The sequence below is a fragment of the Callithrix jacchus genome, chromosome 4, assembly GCF_049354715.1.
Source record: "Callithrix jacchus isolate 240 chromosome 4, calJac240_pri, whole genome shotgun sequence".
Taxonomy (NCBI): Eukaryota; Metazoa; Chordata; class Mammalia; order Primates; family Cebidae; genus Callithrix; species Callithrix jacchus.
This window is the reverse complement of record NC_133505.1, coordinates 171,490,445-171,512,923: the sequence shown is the minus strand read 5'-3', so window position 1 is coordinate 171,512,923 and position 22,479 is coordinate 171,490,445. Positions and strand designations below refer to the sequence as shown.

The 22,479-nt window shown below is 40.0% G+C and overlaps 1 long non-coding RNA gene across 1 annotated transcript; it reads right to left on the bottom strand.

Moving 5' to 3' along the window:
- Positions 1–4,597: 4,597 nt before the first annotated feature.
- LOC144582369 (uncharacterized) lies at positions 4,598–10,251 on the bottom strand. The gene is made up of 3 exons (XR_013534954.1): positions 10,103–10,251; positions 9,232–9,701; positions 4,598–8,897 (listed from the first exon to the last, which is right to left on the bottom strand). It is a non-coding gene; the product is annotated as an uncharacterized LOC144582369 (long non-coding RNA).
- Between the last annotated feature and the right edge of the window lie 12,228 nt (positions 10,252–22,479).

Genomic DNA, 22,479 nt, shown 5'->3' with positions numbered 1-22,479 from the left:
TGAATTGGGGGGCCAGGAGTGGAATGCCATGATTTACATGAGTCCCTCAAAATGCACATATTGCAAACTTAACCCTCAGTGCAATACTGTTGGGAGGTGGGGCCTAATAGGAGATGTTTAGATCATGAGGCTCCAGCCTCACAAATGGATTACTGTTGATTATAACAGGGCTTGAGGCTTTGAGTTCTGTCTTTTGCCCTCTTATTCTTTCTCCCTCTTGCCTTCTGGCACGGGATGATGCTGTAAGAAGCCCTTCACCAGTTGCTGGCAGCTTGATATTGAACTTTCCCACCCTGGAAACTGATAAATGAGTTTATTTTTAAAAATAAATTATCTAGTTGAAAAATGAATTATCTAGTCTATCCTATTTTTTTTAAAGCAGTACAAAATAGACTACAATATAAGCTTAGACAATTTAGTTATTTTTTATTCTTATCTAATGTCTGCATCCGGTGCTATAAGTTTCCCTCTAAGCACTGCTTTGGCTGTATCCCCACAAATTTGATAAGTTGTATTTTCATTTTCACTTAGTTCAAAACACTTTAAAATTATCTTTGAGTCATCTTTAACCTATGGATTTTTTCAGAGGTGTATTGTTTAAAAACCAAGTAATTTGAATTGTCCAACTATCTTTCTGTTATTGATTACTGCTTTAATTCCTTTGTGCTCTGAAAGCCTACTTTGTATGATGCCTATTCTTTTGGATATGTTAACATGTGTCTCCTGGCTCAGAATGTGGCCTCTACTGGTGAATGCTCCCTGTCAGAAGAACGTGCTTTCTATAGCTGTTAGGTGAAGTAATTAGTCAGTTAGATCCTGAAGACTGACTGTGCTTTCAGTTCAGTTACATCACTGCAGGTTTTCTGTTTGTTGGATCTGTGCATTACTGACAGGAGGGTGTTAAAGCTTCCAACTGTAATAGTAGTGTCTATTTCTTCTATCATTTCTATCTGGTTTTGCCTCATGCGTTATTACACTGTTGTTGGGCACATACACATTAGGGTTTTGATGTCTTCTTGGAAAATTGACCACTTTACCATTGTGTGATGTCTCTTTATCTCTGATAACTTTCCTTGCTCTGAATTTTTCTTTGAACTCAATACTTTCTTTTGATTCGTCCTAGCATGGTACATTTTGTTAATCCTTTTACTTTCAGTCCATCTGCATCTTTTTAAAGTGAATTTCTCTTTGACAATATGTACTTGGGTCTTATTATTTGCATACACTCCGAAAGTCTCTGTGTTTTAACTGGTGTGCTTAAACCATGCACATTTAAAAATTATTGACATAATTGGATTAAGATCTGTATTTGCAACATTCTACTCATTGTCTTTTATCCTTTTTTAAAAAAATTTACTTCCACTGTTTTCTTGTCTTCTCTGGTTTCAGTAGAGCACTTCCTTTGATTTTTTTTCTCTATTCTGTTAGCATATTAATTTGTTAAAAACTTTTTTTTTGAAAGTGGCTGTTCCAGAGTTTTCTTTTTCTCTCTCTCTCTTTCTTTCTTTTCTTTTCTTTTTTTTTTTTTTTTTTTTTTGAGACAGAGTCTCGTTCTGTCTTCCAGGGTGGGGTGCAGTAGCATGATCTCGGCTCATTGCAACCTCTGCCTCCCAGGTTCAAGTAATTCTCCCACTTCAGCTTCCTTAGCAGCTGAGATTACTGGAATGTGCCATCACACTTGGCTACTTTTTTTGTGTGTGTAATTTTAGTAGAGACAGGGTTTCACCATGTTGGTCTGGCTGGTCTCGAACTCCTGACCTCAAAGCATCCACCTGCCTCAGCCTCCCAAAGTGCTGGAATTACAGACATGAGCCACCATGCCCTACCCTCTAGAGTTTTCAATATACATTTATAATTCATCCAAGTCCACTTTCTAATAACACTATAGAACATATTTAGTGCAAGGACCCTACAACAGAGTATTTTCAATTTCTCCCTCCCACCTCTTAAAACATTGATGTCATTAATTTCACTTATTAATAAGCTATAATCATTGAATTCATTGTTATGATAATGATTTTGAACAAACTGTTCTCTGTTCAATCAGTAAGAATAAGAAAAATGACATATTTCATTTTACCTTAATTTATCCCTTCTCAACTATTCTTCTTTAAATAGATCTGAGTTTCTGACTACATCATTTCCTTCTCTCTGTGAACTTGTTTTAACATTTCTTGCAGGATAGTTCTACTGGTGATACACTGCCTAATTTGTTGTTGTTGTTTGCAGGGAGTCTTTCTTTCCCTTCTACTTTTATGTTTTAATTTCACTGGATACAGCTAGGCTGATGTTTTATTTTTTCTTTTTTTTCAACTCACTTCAAATATTTCACTTAACTCTCTTTTTGCTTGAATGGTTTCTGAAGAGAGGTCTTGTGTAGTTCTGATTTTTGTTCCTTCGTAAGTATGATGTTTGCTCTTTTTCTGTCCTGCTTCAAGATTTTCTCTTTATAAAAAGTTTCTGCAGTTTGACTATCACATGATTAAGTATAGATTTTTGGTATTCATCCTATTTGGTGTTCTGTGAGCTCCCTGGATCTGCTGCTTGGTTTCTATCATAGACTTTCCAAAATGCTCTACCATTATTACTTCAAATATTCACTATTCTCCTTTCTTATTTCTGCTTCTGGTATTCCTATTGTGTGTGTTTTACACCTTCCGCAACTTGCCCGCAGTTTCGGGGTGTTCTGTTCCATATTTTTCATTATTTTATTTTTGCCTTTCAGTTTGGGACGTTTTATTGACATATTTTCAAGATTACTAATCCTTTTCTTGGCCATGTCCAGTCTACTGGCGTGACCGTCAAAGGCATTATTCACTTCTTTCACAGTGTTTTTGATTTCTAGCATTTCCTTTTGATCCTTTCTTAGAGTGTCTGTATGTTTTTTTTTTTTCCATTATCCATGTGTTTGTGTATGTTGTTAACTTTTTCATTGGAGTTGGTAGCATATTAATCATAGTTCTGGTCTAATTCCAAACTCTTTGCCATATCTGAGCCAGCTCTGATTCTCGGGTTGCATTTTTTAAGCACTTTTTTTTCCACCTTTTGGAATGCCTTGTGACTTTTTTTGCTGCAAGTTAGACATGAGGCATTGTGTAAAAGGAATCGAAGGAGACAGGCTTTGACTGTGAGATGTAGGTTCTGTGGCTAGGAGGGAAGCTATGTCACTGCTTTCTGTAGCTGTGGTATCAGAAGTTACACATTTCCTTTGTAGTCTTTGTTTTAGTCCCTCTGGTTTTTTTTTTGAGTGTCCTTAGAGACTATGAAATAGGGTCTGAGGCTAAGAGTTCTTTAACTGAAGTTCGTTATTACTATGCTATTGATGTGGAGGTAAGGTGTTGGAAGAAGGGAAGCTTCAGTAGTCCTAAGATTAAGTTATAGTATTAAAGAAATTGTACATATTTAAGGTGTACAACATGATGTTTGGACTTACATATACACAGTTATATGATGCCTACAAGTAAGCAAAGTATAATATCCGTCACTTTTCATAATTGCCTTGTTTCACTCTTTTAGTGAGCCTGATTGAGTATTTCCTTTCCTTTAAACTGGTTGGGTTTCAGAACAAAAATCCCTGGTGGGTTAGGCGCCAGTACACTATTTGTCTTTGAGGGCAGTTCTCCAAGAACAGAGAGCGCTGAGCTTACTTCAGAATGGTGACTTTTCTTCTGCTCCAGCGAGAACCACCAGGGACTTCTCAGATCTCCTCCTAGAAAACCTGAGAGGCTTCTGGAATTAAAACGCAGAAAAGTATGCCCATCTTCCCCCAAACTACCCCCAAAACTGGGATTTTTAACTTTCAAGCTCCTTCATATGGAGCCTTCAGCAACTTACTAATTACAATTTAAGGCATCCCTCCTTTAAACTTTGATGTGGCTTCAGCTGTGGGCTTCTGCTCAGGTAAGCTGTGATTTTCAGTATCCACCTGTCTGTCTCCAGTTTTTAAAGAAGTATTGTGCCCTGTGACCTCCATTTTCTCCTGGATCTACAAAGTGTTGATTTTCAGTTTGTTCAGCTATGTTTTTGTTGTAGGAATGAGAGTGATGACTTCTAAACCCTGTAACATGTCAGGCTGGAAACCATTCTGCATGGATTTTTTATGAGAATCACTTAAGCAGCACATGTAATTATGTAATTGCTTTTTCTTTCATTTCATTACTGTGGATGGAGCAGTGGGATCAAGGTAAGTATAGACATGTCCACTATGTATGGAACCGAGGCCGTATAGCACATTCTCCTTTTCATTACTGTGGATGGAGCAGTGGGATCAAGGTGAGTATAGACATGTCCTCTATGTATGGAACCGAGGCCATACAGCACATTCTCCTTTTCATTACTGTGGATGGAGCAGTGGGATCAAGGTGAGTATAGACATGTCCTCTATGTATGGAACCGAGGCCATACAGCACATTCTCCTTTTCATTACTGTGGATGGAGCAGTGGGATCAAGGTGAGTATAGACATGTCCTCTATGTATGGAACCGAGGCCATACAGCACATTCTTCTTTGACATGTGTAGCTCTTGCTGACATACATACAGAACGGGAAATATTGTTTCCTTTTAAATATGTCTAATTAATAATGAATAAAACAGATCACAATTATACATGTGTTTATAGACTATATTCATACACATTCATATTCCTTCACATTATATATTTATTTTCACATGTATTTTATATGTTTTTGCATATTGTTTATATATATTTAATTCATATATATTTCAATATGTATCACCTTCTATAAGGGGAAAATGAATTATAACAGCTTTAAATCAGTAAATCTATTAAATATACCTGTTGAAGAAAACAAGTCTAAAGCCATGTTTTCCTTCCATCCCAACATCTCTGCTAGACAACAGGAGTTTCATAGAGGTGGCCTCTCTTGATGGGTACATACTTTGGATTCAGACATACATGGGAGCAAGTTTCACATCTAACACTTGTGAGTTGGGCAATCTCTGTTAGCTACAGTTCATTGTTTATGCAAAAGTCATATTAATAGCACACAACACGCCTGGTTGATTATTAGGTGAGCAAATGCATACGGGCAGCCTGAAGCCTGAGGCACTCATGTTATTATTGTTGAAAATAGCACAGTGACATCACAGCCATTGCCCCTTTTATTATTTTTATTGCTGTTTATCATGTTCTGTCACATTCTATTCAGCTTTAAAGAAATTAAAAGTACAATTGAGCACATAATCTGGGCTTGCTATTCAGAAGCTGCTGGCATCAACTCTCCTGTTGCCTGACACCTTTAATATGAATATCTCCATCCCAGAACTTTCTTCCAAACTCTGAAGTAAGTCTCATCTCTCAATTCTTCCTCTCCATCCGGGAGAGCAGGGAGATCATACTCATGGCTCATCTTTTCCCAGAAATCATTTATTGCTAAAGCAAATTAGTAAAGATTTAAAAATATAATGAAAGTTGATAAAGATACATTGTGTTAATATTTTTATATATTACTTAAGAGAGTTCCTATTTCTTCATAAAAGCATTCGGTTATGTGTATCAAAATCATTTAGGTATTCTTAATATTTATGCCAACATTTCTACAGCTGGGAATGTCCCCTATGAAAACATTCACAAATGTGGACAAATATTAATATAAGACTGGATTAATTATACCTCCATTTATAATTGGGAAAATTAGGAAGAATCTGAAGGTCTGATTATTGAGTAATGATGGCATCCATATACACACACATATATACATACATACAGTATGAGGGATGTTAGCTATCCAATATCAAATGAAAAATTAGAAACCACAATCCATCTACAATAACCTGTGAAAGTAAACATGTATGTCTGCACGCACACACAACATACTCACAGGAGAAAATGGAAATGAAGAATCCTAAATTAGTCACTATGTTCTGGATGGAAGTTGGGATATTGTGAATTGTCATTTTCCCCTTGATACACATCTCTACATTTTATAATTCTGATATACATATACATTACAATAATACAGAAAAGAGAGTAGGCTCACGGTTTGGAAATGGTGTGCTTTATGAAGCCTATCTTCTTTATTAATTTGTTTCAAACTTGAACTGCTGCAGATTCACGCAGTGTATGCTGTGATTTGTGGTAGATTTTTAGGGTTGTTACTTCAATACTTTTTTAACGTGCCCCATACATCAGGCAGAATAGTGCACATCACAGCTCACTTTATTCTAGAGACGGAAGTGAAACATGGTCTGAGAAAAATGAACAGAATCAGAAGATGGTGCAGGCCAGGCTCCTAGGATGGCCACGCCCGGTCCTCCAGCTGCTTCCTTTTTGGGGCTCTGAGGCCGTATTTCTAGAAGGCCTGGAGACGCTGTTTTGCCCTCACTCTGCTGAGGCACCTGCAGCTTTTCCTACAGCTGCTTTTATAAAGGCCAGAAGGAACAGGGCCAGATGCTCTAGCAGTAGGCAGGTTGCAGGAAGAGATGGCTGCTGCCAGGGGCTCATGGACAGACAGAAAAAGGAAGCAGGGAGGCCAGACCTGCCATTCATGTGTATTGCTCTCATTGAGAGGACATATTCCCCCAGGCAGTTAGACATATTGTTATTTTTATTCATCCCACAAGGGAAGGAGGCTCAGAGAAGTTGTGTAACCTTGTTAGCTTTATGTAGCTGGGAGTTGGCAAGGCTGGGATGTGGACCCCAGATGTGTAACTGACAGCTCATGTTCTTGTCATTGTTCTCTGCTGCGTTGTGGGGGTTATTTAGGGTTAGTGTCCCCTATTCACACCACTCTCACAGGAGTGAATGTTCGCAGGCACTCAGGAGATGGAGATGGGGGTGATTGCAGGAGGTTCAGATGGTCTGTGTGAAGGTTAATACTAAATGTCAGCTTGACTGGAGGAAGGATACAAAGTATCAATCCTGGGTGTGTCTGCCACGCTGTTGCCAAAGGCGATTAACGTTTGAGTCAGGGGCTGGGAAAGGCAGACCCACCATTCACCTGAGTGGGCACCATCTAATCGGCTGCCAGCTTGGCTAGAATAGAAGCAGGGAGGAAAATGTGAAAAGAGAGACTGGCCTAGCCTCCCAGCCTCCATCTTTCTCCCGGGATGAATGCTTCCTGCCCTGAATCATCGGACTTCGAAGTTTTGGAACTCAGTCTGGCTGTCCTTGCTCCTCAGCCTGCAGACAGCCTAAGGTGGGACCTTGTGAGCATGTGAGTCAATAGCTATTACATTCCCGTATATATATATGGGAGTCTGGAAGGGAGAGAATTAGAAAGGCCCGTGGATCGCTGCTCTTTGCCAGTACCACAATACCTCAGTTTCTTGCAGTTGTGGCATTCTGGTAACCGGCCAGCTTCCTTCTCTGTAATAAATTGTATCCATTGCTGTTGAAATACAGCACTGAGTGTATATTTACCTTGCACTAAAACCACTGGTGGCTGGCAGACTAAAATCCTAATCCTGCCTGGCATTCAAAGCTCTTCAAATCTGGCCTCAAACAACATTTACAATTCTTTGTCTCACATATTTTCCTTCATGTACCCTGAAAAACAGTCCAATGCGTTGCCTTCACCCTCCTCTTCCCACGTGTATCTGTTCCCTCATCTCCAGGGACTTAACTCAATCTTCCTTCCTCCTGCAACACATGTCCACATGGCCCAAAAATTATCAGTGTTGCTTCCACCCAGCTGGGAGACATTGCTTCCACCTCTCACACTCTTAAGAATGTTTAAATGACATAATTTCCCGGGCCCAGTCACTTTATTATGGGATGGTTGCGGGGAGGGGCAACATGACAAAGCCCGACTGGCTTCTGAATCCACAAATGCACAATGAACTTGCAGGCTTCATTATTTACCTTGTGTGACCTTAATGACAGCATTTTAACTTCTCTCAGAGACAGATTCCTCAGTCCCCAAGTGCAGACATTGATATCGATTGGATCGAGTTGTTCTTGAGATTAAAAGTGATATTGCCTTATACCTGGCTATGGCAGATGCTCAGCAAATAAGTTAAATGAAATAATAGCGATAACTCTGAGCAACGGCACTGTTCTTAAATGCTTTCTGGATACACGCTCATCTTAGCTTTGTAACTGACCTTTGAGAGGAACAGTTTCCCTTACCATAGGGTTTCCCTTACCATAGAGACAAAGAAACTGGGGCCGGGGAGAGCAATGACTCCTCCAAGCTCACCCAGCAGTGGAGAGGACGGCTTAACACTCACCCTTGCATGGTCTGATTGGGGAACCACACCAGTGCCAGGTCGTGCCTTCGCCCAACCCTGTCAGCGTGGAGCCACTGACCCAGAAGGCCCTCAGGAGAAGGGAGGAAAGAGGCAGTAGGCTTTTTTAGGCCTAGTATACACATTAAGCAGAAAATGTGAGGACTTAAAGAAAGAAAACGAAGCCTGGCACGTTCTGGAAGATGAAGACAGACAGCATGTTGGTGCTCTTCTGCACGAAAACAGAGGAATCGGAGCACAGACAGGCACAGAAGCAGTCCCCGCCTTTCCTTGCCTGGTTTCGAGAAAACAAGCGCCATACAGCACAGTAAACCTACAGCTTTCCCACAGCGGCCTCTCCATAAACGTGCAGCTGTGTCACCGCTTAATTATTGTACTGGGAGAGGGTAGCCTTGTGACTCAATCCTGGCCCTTGTTACTAAATGCTTCCCTTTAACTTTTCAGCCCGGAAAAGAGCTCGATGCATCCACCATGTCCATTGTGCATTCGACACAGCACTGCCTGGCTGGGCTGCCCTGGCCAACCGGGTCTCCTCCGTGATCCTGTGTCCTTGCTAATGATGAGGGGTGCACAGTCCTAGTGTTGCTGGCTCAGGCCCAGGGGATATTCAGCAGTCCATCTTACCCCTTTCTCACGCAGAGGACATCTCACGGATGGAACTTGTTTTTATGACGTTCATTTTAGAGATCTGTGGGGGTGTTTTGGGTATAGTTTAATTAATATATTTCTATTTGGGTGACAAGAATATATGTATTCTGTTATAATACAAATATTCATCAGCCAATAATTCAGGATAAACAAACAGTAAACCAGGATAAATACACAAAATAAAAATATGAGCCTGCTAAATATATTATTGGAAATATCTATATGAAAACTAGAAATGTGGATGATTTGACCTCTAAATATTTGTAGCTCTTAAAACACTATGTTCCAGAGAAGGCCTATGCTGCCTTCTGTTTGACACAGGGAATAGTGGTGTTGTAGCTGTGAAATTCTTAATGCTGATTCTCTCAGCTCACCCTGTTGGATGGTATCACAATGTTGAAATATCTGTGTCTTCCGTGAAAAGACCTCCAATGTATTCCTTTCTCCCCTTCACACAGCCGTGAACGCAGCTCAGGAAGCAGTGGGACTCGCTGCCTCTTCTCACTGTAATTATTCCACTGGCTTCCAGGGCGTCCCGAGGTTTGCAGGCTCTTTACGGGGACGCTGCTTCCATTTCTCATGCACTGTCATCCAGCAGCACACCCCAGCAAGTGCGGCGAAGGCAGCTCAGGGCTGGCAGCGTCTCCAGCGCTCCACCGCAGTCCCGCCTGCGTCCGTAAAACTGCTTAAGGCAGCGCTAATTAATTTCTCCTGCTTATCCTGCACTCCCCTTGCAGGTTATCGGGTCTCAGAATCGACTTCCCGGACTTGGACTCGTTCACAATCCAAATTAGCTTAATGCGCGACAGATACCTCGTCTCGACCCAACGGTAGCCGTGAGTCTCTAGGGAGAAATCAAACACTGAGTCCATTTGAAAAAAATAAAATAAAATTAGACATACCGCATCAAATTTATTTCCAGCACCCTTGAGATGGGAAGGAGAGGAGGGGAGGCAGCGGCTTCTGGTTCCTGAGAGACGCTGTGTGTGCAGCACACTTGCAAAGGCAGCTCCCGAACTCATTCCTGGATTTTAACTAAATCATGTTAGTGTCAAAATGCAACGTCTGCATTTATTGACAGCATAGGGACAAAGAAAACAAATCGGGAAGCAACAATTTTAGATAATTACCTACAATTTATTGCCAGTTCTGCCTCCTAGTTTCCCCTCCATCTCATGCCTATACTGTTTAAATTTATCAGTTCATTTATAGTTCAATTGAAGCATCAGGGTACATTCAACCTACCACCTGTGTTCAGGATACATTTCCCCGAGTGCCTGCCAGTCTTTGGCACGTCTGCTGCTGGAAATGAATCAGAATACAGGGAGAGGGCTAATTGACAGGTCTGCGAATGCCGAGGGTAAGCTGCGACCTGAAATGAGGACGGTTCTCCTAATGAGAGACAGCAGAAGCAAGTGTGTGGCCGCGCACGCCCGTGCCTCACCCAGGCCAGCAGATGGCAGCAGAGCCTCGGAAGCCGGCGGGCACCAGGATCTTGTAAATGCCCTGGTTCATTTCCATTCATCTTCACTTGCCAGAGTCTTTATAAGTGCTTTCTGTAGAACTGACCCTGAAATTGCATTATTTAATCTATAATCATATATTGCCAACATTTCTCCCTTTTTCCGCTTATCAATGACATTAATTCAGAGGAAGCAGGGACAACTGATTGCTTTAGGCAACTGGGAAAAGGGGATATTCCTAACAGGCAGATTCACTGCCAGGGACAGCCAGGCTTGCCTGAAATAAGGAAATGCATTTTAACAGAAAGAGGGGAGCACATGAAAAAATCATGCACACTTTGCATGTCTTTCTTCCTTTGCTTTTCTTTAGCACACTTTATTTTGCAGTCAAAACCAATTTTTGATTTAAGGTGCATTTGCTTAAACAACCGGTTGAATATTTCCCCATATTTAATGAGATTATTTTTGATGTAATGTTTTAAAATACTCAGTCCCCAGGATATATTATCAGAAATTGATGACAAAGACAGACTTTCACATGGTAAAACTAGGCCTGTAACATCCCAGTTACTTTTAGCAATATCTTAGTGGTTTAATGATCACACAGCAGAGGTGTTTCCGGGAAATGAAATGATTCTGTGGCAGTGATGGCTGTCAGCGTACACAGAGTTAATTCTTTTAGGGCTACATTGATGAAACGAAAAGGAAAATACATTCTTTTTTCTTCTCAAAGCTCTCTACATTCCTTGGAGATTAAAAGAATGCTTTGCTTATTAGAAAGATTGTCATGATCTCCCAAGACTCTAGATGGTACTATGGATTCGCCCTGTAGTTTCTGTACTAATATTTGTTAAGATTCTTCTTTTTAACCATGTTTTAGAGTGTATGGGATACTTGCATCAGAAAATATACAGAAAAAAGCCGATATAAAGAATAAAAGGCAATGCAAATTAAATCACGGGAAATCGGCAATGTCTGAAAATGATGAGATAGATATGTGCTTAATTTTAGACCCCAAATTTAGATTGACTTTCAACTGAGTGTAACAGTCAAAAATGGTCTAAAAGTACTTAATGGCATCACACTGCAACATGAATGCATTACGCTGAACTGAAAAGACGTTTTCCTGAAACTCTTCAGCAAATGGAGGCCTCATTTGTCCGGAAGCAGGTGTCAGACTCTTCTCTCTGTATCTTGTGTGTGAGTATGTGGCGTAGGCATGTGAGAGTGTGTGTGCGTGGTATTGTGAGCATGTAAGCATGTGGTGTTCCTTGTGTGTATAGGCATGTGTGAGTGTGTGATGTTCTGTGTAAGTGTGTGGTGCAGGTATATGTGAGTGTAGGTGTGTGTGTGACTGAGTGTGAGTGTGTGGTGTAGGCATGCGTGAGTGTGTATGAGGTGTTATATGTGTGTGGTATAGGTATATGTGAGAGTGTGATGAGTGAGTGTGTGGTGTGGCAAGTGTGTGTATGATGTGAGTGTGTGTGGTGTACATATGTGTGAATGTGTGAGCATGTGGTGTTATGTGTGAGCGTGTACTGTAGGCATGTGTAAGTGTGTGAGCATGAGGTATTATACGTGTGTGGTACAGGTATATGTGAGTGTGTGGCAAGAGTGTGTGTATGATGTGTGTGTGTTATAGTTATGTGTGAGTGTGTGAGCATGTAGTACTATGTGTGAGCGTGTAGTGTAGGCATCTGTGTGTGATGTTATATGTGAGTGTGTGGTGTAGGCATGTGTGTGTGGTGTTTGTGTGAGTCTGTAGTGTAAGCATGTGTGTATGATGTTATGTGTGAGTGTGTAGCATAGGCATGTGTGAGTGTGTGGTTTTGTGTGAGTGTGTGGGATAGGCATGTGCGACTGTGTGATGTTATATGTGGATGTGTAGTGTAGGCATGCGTTAGTGTGGTGTTTGTGTGTGTGGTGTTTTATGTAAGTGTGTAGTGTAGGCATGTGTGAGTGTGTGATGTTTTGTGTAGTGAGTGATGTTTTGTGTGAGTGTGTGGTGTGGGCATATGTGAGTGTGTAATGTTATGTGCGGATGTGTAGTGTAGGCATGTGTGAGTGTATGTGATATGTGTGTGTGGTGTAGGCATGTGTGAGTGTGTGATTTTTGTGTGAGTGTGTGGCATAGGTATGTATCTGCATTTGCGTTTTACTCTTCTTCTAGTGAAGAAACAGCTCTGTGCTTCCCCATGCCCAAACCCCAGTGCACACATATGTGCCTGCACACACCTGGAGCACCCTACCTCAGACATACCTGCCGTGTGTACTATTTTTAGATCGTTCTGTTGCCTTCCAAGAGAACAAAGCGGAGATGTCGTGCCTCCTGTTGTACAGTGAGGTGAGGGAAAGGAAAGCAGGTGCAAAGCTGAAATGGGAGTAAGGACAACTATTTTCAGAAAATGTCCTGTGACTATTTATAGAGATATTCAGTCACAAAAAGGCTATTTCCCATATGTTACATGATAAAGACCCTTGGGAAAGGGGCATCCCTCTTGAGCCCTGTTCAGGGTGTGCTAGATGGTGGCCTTGCCTTCACCTTTGCAAGCATTTAGAGCAGGGGTCTTTGGAATGCGTCTAAATTCCTTTTCAGGCTCCTTATTCTGCTGTTGCTCACCCACCTCCCTTCCAGGCGCCCTCAACCACTAACAGACTTCACCTTTCCATTCATGGACTGTTCTTCCCCTTCCTCCCAAAGCATGCACAGGTACACGCACACACAGGTACAAGCACACACAGGTATACACACACAGGTACACACACACACAGGTACACACACAGGTACACGCACACACAGGTACAAGCACACAGATACATGCACACACAGGCACACACAGGTACACGCACACACAGGTACAAGCACACAGATACATGCACACACAGGTACACACACAGGTACACACGCACAGGTACGCATGCACAGGTACACGTACATACAGGTACACATACACACAGGTACATGCACACACAGGTACACGCACACACAGTTACACACACAGGTACATGCACACACAGGTACACACACAGGTACACACACAGGCACACACACAGGTACGCATGCACAGGTACACGTACACACAGGTATATGCACACACAGGTATAAGCACACAGATACATGCACACACAGGTACACACACACAGGTACACATACACAGGTACACACACAGGTACACACGCAAAGGTATGCATGCACAGGTACACGTACATACAGGTACACATACACACAGGTACATGCACACACAGGTACACACACACACAGCTGTCTTTAGGTGTTCAGTGGGTGCCAGATCCCATCCTGTAAACACAGCACTAGGTGACCTCAATTTAACCACACGTCACTCTTCCTCAGAAGACGTCATCCCACGTTACCAATAACATCACTGAGATTCTGAGAGGTTGAGCAACCTGCCCCGGGGCTCTCAGCCAGGAGGAAATTGAAATTAAAAGCTATCTCCATCTGAGTCTAAATCCTTTGTTGTTAACAGCTGTGTTAAAGGTCTTGTCATAATGCAGGAAAATCTATCCTATGAAAAAGGTACATTAACAAAATGTGAACAAACTGAAACCTCTTCCTGGGTCCTTCGCCCACTGCCATCTCGCACTGCCCCATCCTGGACATTCATTCATTAGCAAAACCTGCAGTCCCTGCTTAGTGTGGTCACAGTGTTCTGTGAGCTTACAGCCGTGGGAAGGTAGCCACATAAAGCTGCTGATGTGACCAAGAGTGCCACTTGTGTGTCTGTGTACTTATGAGGCCACCAGCACATAGAGCTAAGCCATTGTGTTCCGTCCGTCTACAGACTTGTCATGGACACTTACGCACAGTGCAGCTTCTCTGAAAATTAAGGTCTCCATCTCTGTGAGTGTGTCACAGCTATTGTCTCTAAAATTATGAACCTTTGGGTTTGATGTTTGGAATGTCCCACATCAGGATGTCACATATCAGATTACACAGCTATAACAGATATATAGAATGTACATGTTTGTTGATGTATCTTCATGTTCCAAAATGAAGAGAAAATATTTTTCTTTTCCTCATGATATTTTGCAAAAGGAACATACACACAGATAATAATAGCTCAATATTCCCTTGGAAACAAAGCACTTTAGGAAAGGTAGGTGGGGCAGCCTAGGAAAAGCAAACACCCCGCAGTTATGACGGGGTGAGAGATCTCCACTGAAAGCGAACGTGGACCCATTCTCCATGAGTGAATTTTTCCCTTTGGAAACCTGGACTTTTTCCATGGAGCAATGCTTATCTCGGCCTGGATAACATATTTACTGGTAGCAGATGACTTTACACTAATGTATATATGCAGATATCAAGAAATCTATTTTCCTTGAGGGTAAATTACTTTTATTATCAAAAAACGTTTAATTATGAAACATACATACAAAACAATGTACATTCCAGCAGTTTGGGAGGCTGAAGCAGGCAGATCACTTGAGCTCAGTAGTTCGAGACCAGCCTGGGTAACATGGTGAGACCCGATCTCTACAGAAAAACACAAAAATTAGCCAGGCATGCTAGCACACACCTGGAGTCCTAGCTTCTTGGGAGGCTGAGGGAGGAGGATAGCTGGAGCCTGGGAAGTCAAAGCTGCAGTGAGCCAAGATTGTGCCACTGCACTCCAGGCTGGGTGACAGAGGGAGACCCTATCACAAAAAGAAGAAAACACAAAAAGCCCCATAACAATAGAACTGTATATATTGTGACTGTGGATGGAGTCCTCCATTCCCTCACCCACTCAATGCACACCTTCCCAACCACGTTTTTGACCTCTTTTTCCCTGAGGAAAATAACTTTTGGAATTTGATGTTGATGCTACTTAGACATTTTCTTTATACTTTTATTTAAAAATACATTTATCATTAAGCACTGTTAGATGTAATCTTGGATATGTTATATGCTACTTAACTGATGTAAACTTAATTTTTTTTTTTTTTTTGAGACGGAGTTTCGCTCTTGTTACCCAGGCTGGAGTGCAATGGTGCAATCTCGGCTCACCGTAACCTCCGCCTCCTGGGTTCAGGCAATTCTCCTGCCTCAGCCTCCCGAGTAGCTGGGATTACAGGCACGTGCCACCATGCCCAGCTAATTTTTTGTATTTTTAGTAGAGACGGGGTTTCACCATGTTGACCAGGATGGTCTCGATCTCTTGACCTCATGATCCATCCGCCTCGGCCTCCCAACATGTTTAAACTTCATTTTATTCCATCAATGTTTGTGAGATTAATCCATGCTGAAGTATGCAGGTGTGATTCCTATATTTTCATTTTGGGACAGTACTATATTTCTTGAAAATACCTCTGTCTATGTATACATTCTTTTATTAGTAGATATATTTGTCATTTCCATGGAAAAAATACAATTAGAGAACATTCATTGGTCATGTCCACTTGTGAACATGTAAAATAATTTTTTCTGGAGTTTCAATATTAGAAAACGTATTTACTGGCCGGGTGCGGTGGCTCACGCCTGTAATCCCAGCACTTTGGGAGGCCGAGGCGGGTGGATCATGAGGTCAAGAGATCGAGACCATCCTGGTCGACATGGTGAAACCCCATCTCTACTAAAAATACAAAAAATGAGCTGGGCATGGTGGCGCAAGCCTGTAATCCCAGCTACTCAGGAGACTGAGGCAGGAGAATTGCCTGAACCCAGGAGGCGGAGGTTGCGGTGAGCCGAGATCGCGCCATTGCACTCCAGCCTGGGTAACAAGAGCGAAACTCAGTCTCAAAAAAAAAAAAAAGAAAAAAGAAAACGTATTTACTGAGCTGTAGGGTATTTGCATTTTCAGCTTAATATTACTAAATTAATATTCAGTGTAATTGTGTGAAATTAAATGATTATTAATGGTGCAAATACTTTGTTCACATTCGTCTACATACTTGGTAACACATTTTAATTTGTGCAAATGTTATGTGTGAGAAATAAACTATATATTTTAAAAGGAACACTTTGATTGCTTTTGAAGTAGATTCTTTTTCATAGTTTACCTTATATTTGGGTTAGTTTGCTGTGAACTACTAGGCTAAATCTTCCATTCCTTTTCCTCTTAGGTTTATCTTTTCTTATCTCTGATATTGTTGTTTATGATGTACAATCTAGTTTGCCTTGTTAGTTACATGCATTTTAAATATCCTCTAACAAATGAATGTTATCTTTTCAGTTTCTTAGTATGGTTTGACATGAAACTAATTTTTATATTGAGAAAACTGAACTAATCAGTGTCTATTTTGTCATTAAAAAAATTCCCAAGATTACAAAGATACTTTTCTAAGATTTATTTCAATATTTTAATATTTTTAAGTGTTGAATCTATACAGAAATAATTTTTACATTATTAGAGTTGTATTTACAAATTAAATTTATACAAATATAATTTTATATTATATATGAGTGTTATATACAAATCCAGCTACATTTTTTCTACTACATAGCCAATTGTAATGGCATCAATAATGATGAGTACCCTGTACTTTGCACACCATTCTGTAATTTCACTTCTAGATGCTTAAATATTCCCTATATATGAACAGCCTTAGCTGGCTTTTGTTTTTAATTGTGTCTTGTCATCTTTTGCCCTCAGACTTCAATCTTAGATACTATAACTTTATAGAACCTTCTTGACTAGTAGGAAAACACCTCTTAATTTTTCTTTTTCAGAATATTTTTGAGTGTTCTTAACTCTTGATTGTTCTATATAAATTTCAGATTCAGCTTGGTAATATCCATAATATGTTTGTAGATGCTTTCAGGTTTTCTGTGTAGAAATAGTACGATGTAGAGACAAGACAATCCCTATAATCTTGTTCTTTTTCTAGCTTTTGTGTGCTACTCGGGAACTTGATACAATGTTGAATAAAAGTGTTGTTAGCAAACACTGCTGTCCTTTCACTGGCCTTAGAGGAATTAGTTTAGACATTTTCTAGTCAGGCATCTTCTGTGCTGGAGTTGTTTTTATTGTTGTTTGTGTTTTTGTGGTAACCTTTTCCAAAGTTAAGGGAGATGACCTTAACCCTAGCTTTCCCGAGTAATAAATTATGAGCAAATGTTGCATTTTGTCCAATACTATCAATTGCACTAATGGATTTTTTAATTTGAAATAAGCGTTAAAATTCTGAAATGAATCTAATTTGAGAATAATGTGTTTATTTTATATATTTATATATTAAACTGTATAACACTGTTTTTAGGAGTTTGTATTTATGATAATGAATCTGGTTATTTAATTCCTGTCTCTTACTGTCGGTGTTTGGCTTAGTATTATGGTTTCCCTATACTCACAAATTAGTAAATAGTTTCTCATTCTTAATTCTCTGGAAGAGCTTATAAACATTGTAACTAATATACCCTGGAGATTTTGTTAGTTCTGTTGAATAGTAAGAATTTGATGTTTCATGGATGAGAGTAAATTAAATAATTAGTGAATTTGATTAAGGAATATAGGACTATTCAGATTTCTGTATCCTTTGAGTCACTTTGGATATTACTATATGTTATATTACTATATGTAATTGTTCCTTTCAGCTAACGTTTCAAATTTATTGATGTGAAATTATTTATAATATCCTTTATTAGCATTTTAATATCTATAGCAACTGTTGGGTTGATCTCTGTTAAATACTTAATAATTGTTTTCTTTCTCTCTCTCAAAAATTCTAATCATTAAAGAAACAATTTGTATATTTTAGGAACAAATTAGTTCAAATCACAATTTTATCTTTATTGAGCATATATAATCAACACTAATTATATTTTATTGTCTTCTGCTTTTAGTGTTATATTCTTATTTTATAAATTTATTATATTAATTACTTTCTATCCTGACTTCTTAAACAGATTAATTTCCAATGATAAATGCAGCTAAACAATAATCGGAAGTAAATTTATTGCTTTGAATATGTATGTGCGTATGTATGTTTTCTGATTTTAACCTATGTCTTTGATATGTGTTATAAATATATTTTATTAATTTTTAGGTACTGATTTTTTCCTCCAGTTAACTTTTTAGACTTTGATCTAATTTAATCACAGACTGGCTAATTTTCAGTTTTTACAGGATCATAGACACTTAATTTTTAGTACTATTTCTTTGAAATTACTTTCTTTTGGCTTGGAAATTTTAAATGGTTAATTTTCTATAATTTGGTTTTAAAAGATACGATTTCTGCCTGTGAGTCACACTTAATCTCTGGGCTGCTCCACTTACCCACCCTCAGGCCAACTCCTGCAGCCCTAATCATCAGGCACCCACAGACCTAGCCTCTAGGCTGGCTTTTATAAATATAGGCTGCAGGCTGCCCAGTGCTAGTCTTCCCTTGAAGCCATGACTCCAGGCTGGTACCTGTGAACTCAGCCTCCAAGCCTGCCCTGGGGATTCTGCAGCAACAGGTTCCAGGGATGCCCTGTAAAGTCAGTCTTTGGGTGAGCCCCAGCATTGGGCTAGCCCCCACAAGATTCAGTCTTCCCCAGCACCAGGCTGGCCATCGTGGCTCTAGAAGTTAGGTTGGCACACAAAGGCCTAGCTTCCAGGCTAGTCCCTGTAGTAAAGGATTGATGCCGCCCCCCCACCCCTCAGTGACAAACCAGGTCCTGATGCCCCAGGCTCCAAACCTGCTCTAGTGGCACCTTTGGCCTCAAAAAGCAGGCGAACACCCATAGACACAGGCTCCAGGACTCCTGAGGGCCAGGATGGTTCCCACAGCCCCACACTATAGGTTGACCCCTGCAGCCTCACAGTACAGTAGACCCAGGTTCCAGGCCTGCTTCAGCAGACCAGAGTAAAAAGCTGTCTAGAACTGGAAAGTCCTCCAGGTACCTAGGCTCCAGGACTGCCCCTATGTTCCCAGGTCTCAGGCTGGCCCCTGAAATCTCAGCACCCAGGCCAGCCCTCCCAGTCCTCACTTCAATGCTAACACCAATAGACCCAGTCCCCAGACTCCAGGCTAGCCCTAATGGCTCCAGGCCTCAGGTTAGTACCTGTGATGTTAGGTACCAGACAAGCCCTCTTAGGCATAGGTTCCATGCTAACCCTTGCTGGAGGCTGACCCCAAATCCAGGTGGTCCTCATTGCTCCCATCTTTAGAGGACCCATGGTCCAGGCCTACCTTAATAGACCCTAGTAAGAGTCTGGACCCTGTGGACTGAGGTTCCAAGACTACTTCTGTAGACCTAGGCTCCAGACCAGTCTGCATGTACTAGGACTCAGAACTTGAATACATGGTACATGGACTCTGGCTTCAGTCTTGTCTCAGTGTTCCCAGGAATCAAGCCCAGCTCAACACCAGACTAGCACCTGTGGACCCAGGTGCCAGGTCCATCATGGTGAACCCCAGAGCCCATCTAAGAGCATTGCTACTCCTGCAGATTCAGGCTCAAGGCCTACCCCACCGTAAGATTAGCCCCTGTAGATCCAGGCTTCAGGCTGACCTCTAGGAATAAAGGATCCAGACTCATCGTCTTGAACCCAGGTTCCAGACCCAACTCCACAAACCCAGGCATGAGGTCCATCCACCTACTAACCCAGGCACCAAGCCAGACTGCCTGAGGATTCTAGTAGCAAGCCCATTCTTAGACCATGCCAAGTCACCTGCCCAGAATATCTGAATAGGCTGACTAGTGAAGGTTTTTCTTGGGTAAAACCCTATACAAAGACTAAAATAATTTCCTAATTCTCTAAAAGCACTGGAAATAAGGTAAGGGCAAAAATATATAAAAAGACAAAGAGACATAGCATCACCAAATGAACACAATAATTTCTCCATAGATGATCCAAAAGAAATGAAGATATACAATCTGCCTGACAAAAATTGAATGCAATTGTTTTAAAGTGGTTCAGTGAACTTAAAGAAAATAGAGAGAAAAAATTTCATGAAATCAGGAAAGGAGCAAAGCCTAAAATGGGAAATTTAACAGAAAGATTGAAATTATTTAAGAAAGCATACAGAAATTCCAGAGCTAAAAAATATGATGAACAAAACTTTTTAAATGCAATAGAGAACATAAGCAGAAGAGTAGACCAAGCAAAAGAAAGAATCTGTGACCTTGAAAACACATTACTTATAAATATATAGTCAGGAGAAAAAAGGTTAAACAAAATGAAGAAAGTTTATGGGATTCACGAGACAGCATCCAAAGAGCAAGTGTTATAGAAGTTTTTGAAAGAGAAGAGAGAAAGGAATGCTTACTAAAATGGCACATGTATACCTGCACATGTACCCCAGAACTTAAAGTACAATCACGTTTTAAAGAGAAATAATAGCAGAAAACTCCCAAAATTTGGAGATACAAATGTCTAGATAAAAGAACGTCAAAGGTCAAAGGTCCCTAATGAGATTGAGTCCAAGTAAAACTTATAAAAACATAATCAATTTTTCAGAAGTCAAACACAAAAGAGGTTCCTAAACGTAGCAAAGGAAAAGAAGCAAATGGCCTATAATCGAGTTCTAATAAAGGCCATCAGAGAATTTTTCAACAGAGACTTTTATAAGCCAGAAGAGAGTGGGAAGATATATTCAAAGGGCTGAAGGACAAAAAGCAAGACAAAGCTGTCAGTCGAGAATACCGTACAAGACAACACTGTCTTGCAGTTGTCCTTCATATATTCAGCCTGAACGCTAAAAGACAAAACTATCAAAACCAACAATGGCTATAATCATTTCTTAAGAAATAAAAATTTAAAAATGTGAATTGTGACATCAAAAGGTTTAAATGTGAAGGGGGTGGAGAGAAACTATATTTTTTAGTAATCAAAGATAACTTGTAATGTACTTTAAATACCCCAGTATTACTATGTCCAACTTTTAAACAACATGTTTGAACTGTGTGGTTTCACATAAATGCACATTTCCTTCCACCTCTGCCCTGCATGAGCTAAACTAACCCCTCCTCTTTCTCTCTCTCCTCAGCCTACACAATCAGAAGACAAGAACGAAGACCATAATGATGACATAATTTCACTTAATAAATTGTAAACCTATTTTCTATTTTTTACCATTTTCTTAATAATACTTTCTTTTCTCTAGCTTGCTTTATTGAAAGGGTACAGTATTTAATATATTTAACATACAGACTATGTGTTACTGAATCTTTAGGTATCATAAAGCTCTGGTAAACAGTAGGCTCTCAGTAGTTAAATTTTAGGGGAGCCAAAATTATGTGTATTTTTGACTATGTTGGAAGTTGACACCCCAGATCCCTATGTTTTTCAAGTCTCAGTAATATAAGATGTTTTTGAAAGCCTCATAGTAACCACAAGCCATAACCCTACAGTATATGTACAAAAGCTTTTTTTTTTTTTAAATCAAAGCATACAACTAGGGAGAATCACTTAATCACAAAACAAGACAGCAAGAGAGGAAAAAAAGGAACAAAGAATAATTTATAAAACAATTAGAAAAGAGTTAACAAAACGGTAATAGTAAGTTCTTACCTATTCATAATTACCTTTAATGCAAATGGATTAGATTATCCAGTTAAAGGACAGAGGCAGAATGGAAAACAAGACAAAACAACACAACATAAGGAGGCCTAAATACATGCTGTCTATAAGAGACTGACTTCCTGTGAGTGCACACATAGAGTCAAAGTAAAGATACGGCAAGGAATTGCAAATGAACCCCAAAAGACATCAAGGGTAGCCCTACTTAGAGAAAATAGACTTTAAGTTAAAAACTAGAGAAAGAAACAAATAAAGTTACTGTATAATAATAAAGCTACAAATTCATCAAAAAGACAAAGGATTTGTAAATATTAACATATATACTCTTAACATATAAAGCAAATATCAAAAGATCTGACAAGAGAGATAGACAACAATTTAAACCCGGTAGGGGACTCCATTAACCCACTTTCAACAATGGGCAGATCAGCCAGTTGGAAAATCGATAAGGAAACATCTGACCTTTAGACTGAATGGGTTTAACAAACATATATAGACATTTCCATTCAACAGCAATGGAAAACATATTCTTCTAAAGTGCACATGGAACATTCCCCAGGGTAGATTATATGTTAGGCCACAAAGCAAGTTTGAACAAATTTAAGAAAGCTGAAATTACATCAACTATTTTTTTTAGGCCAAAATAGTATGACACTAGAAATTAACAATAGGAGGAATTTCAGAAAAATTACGAATATGTGGAAATTAA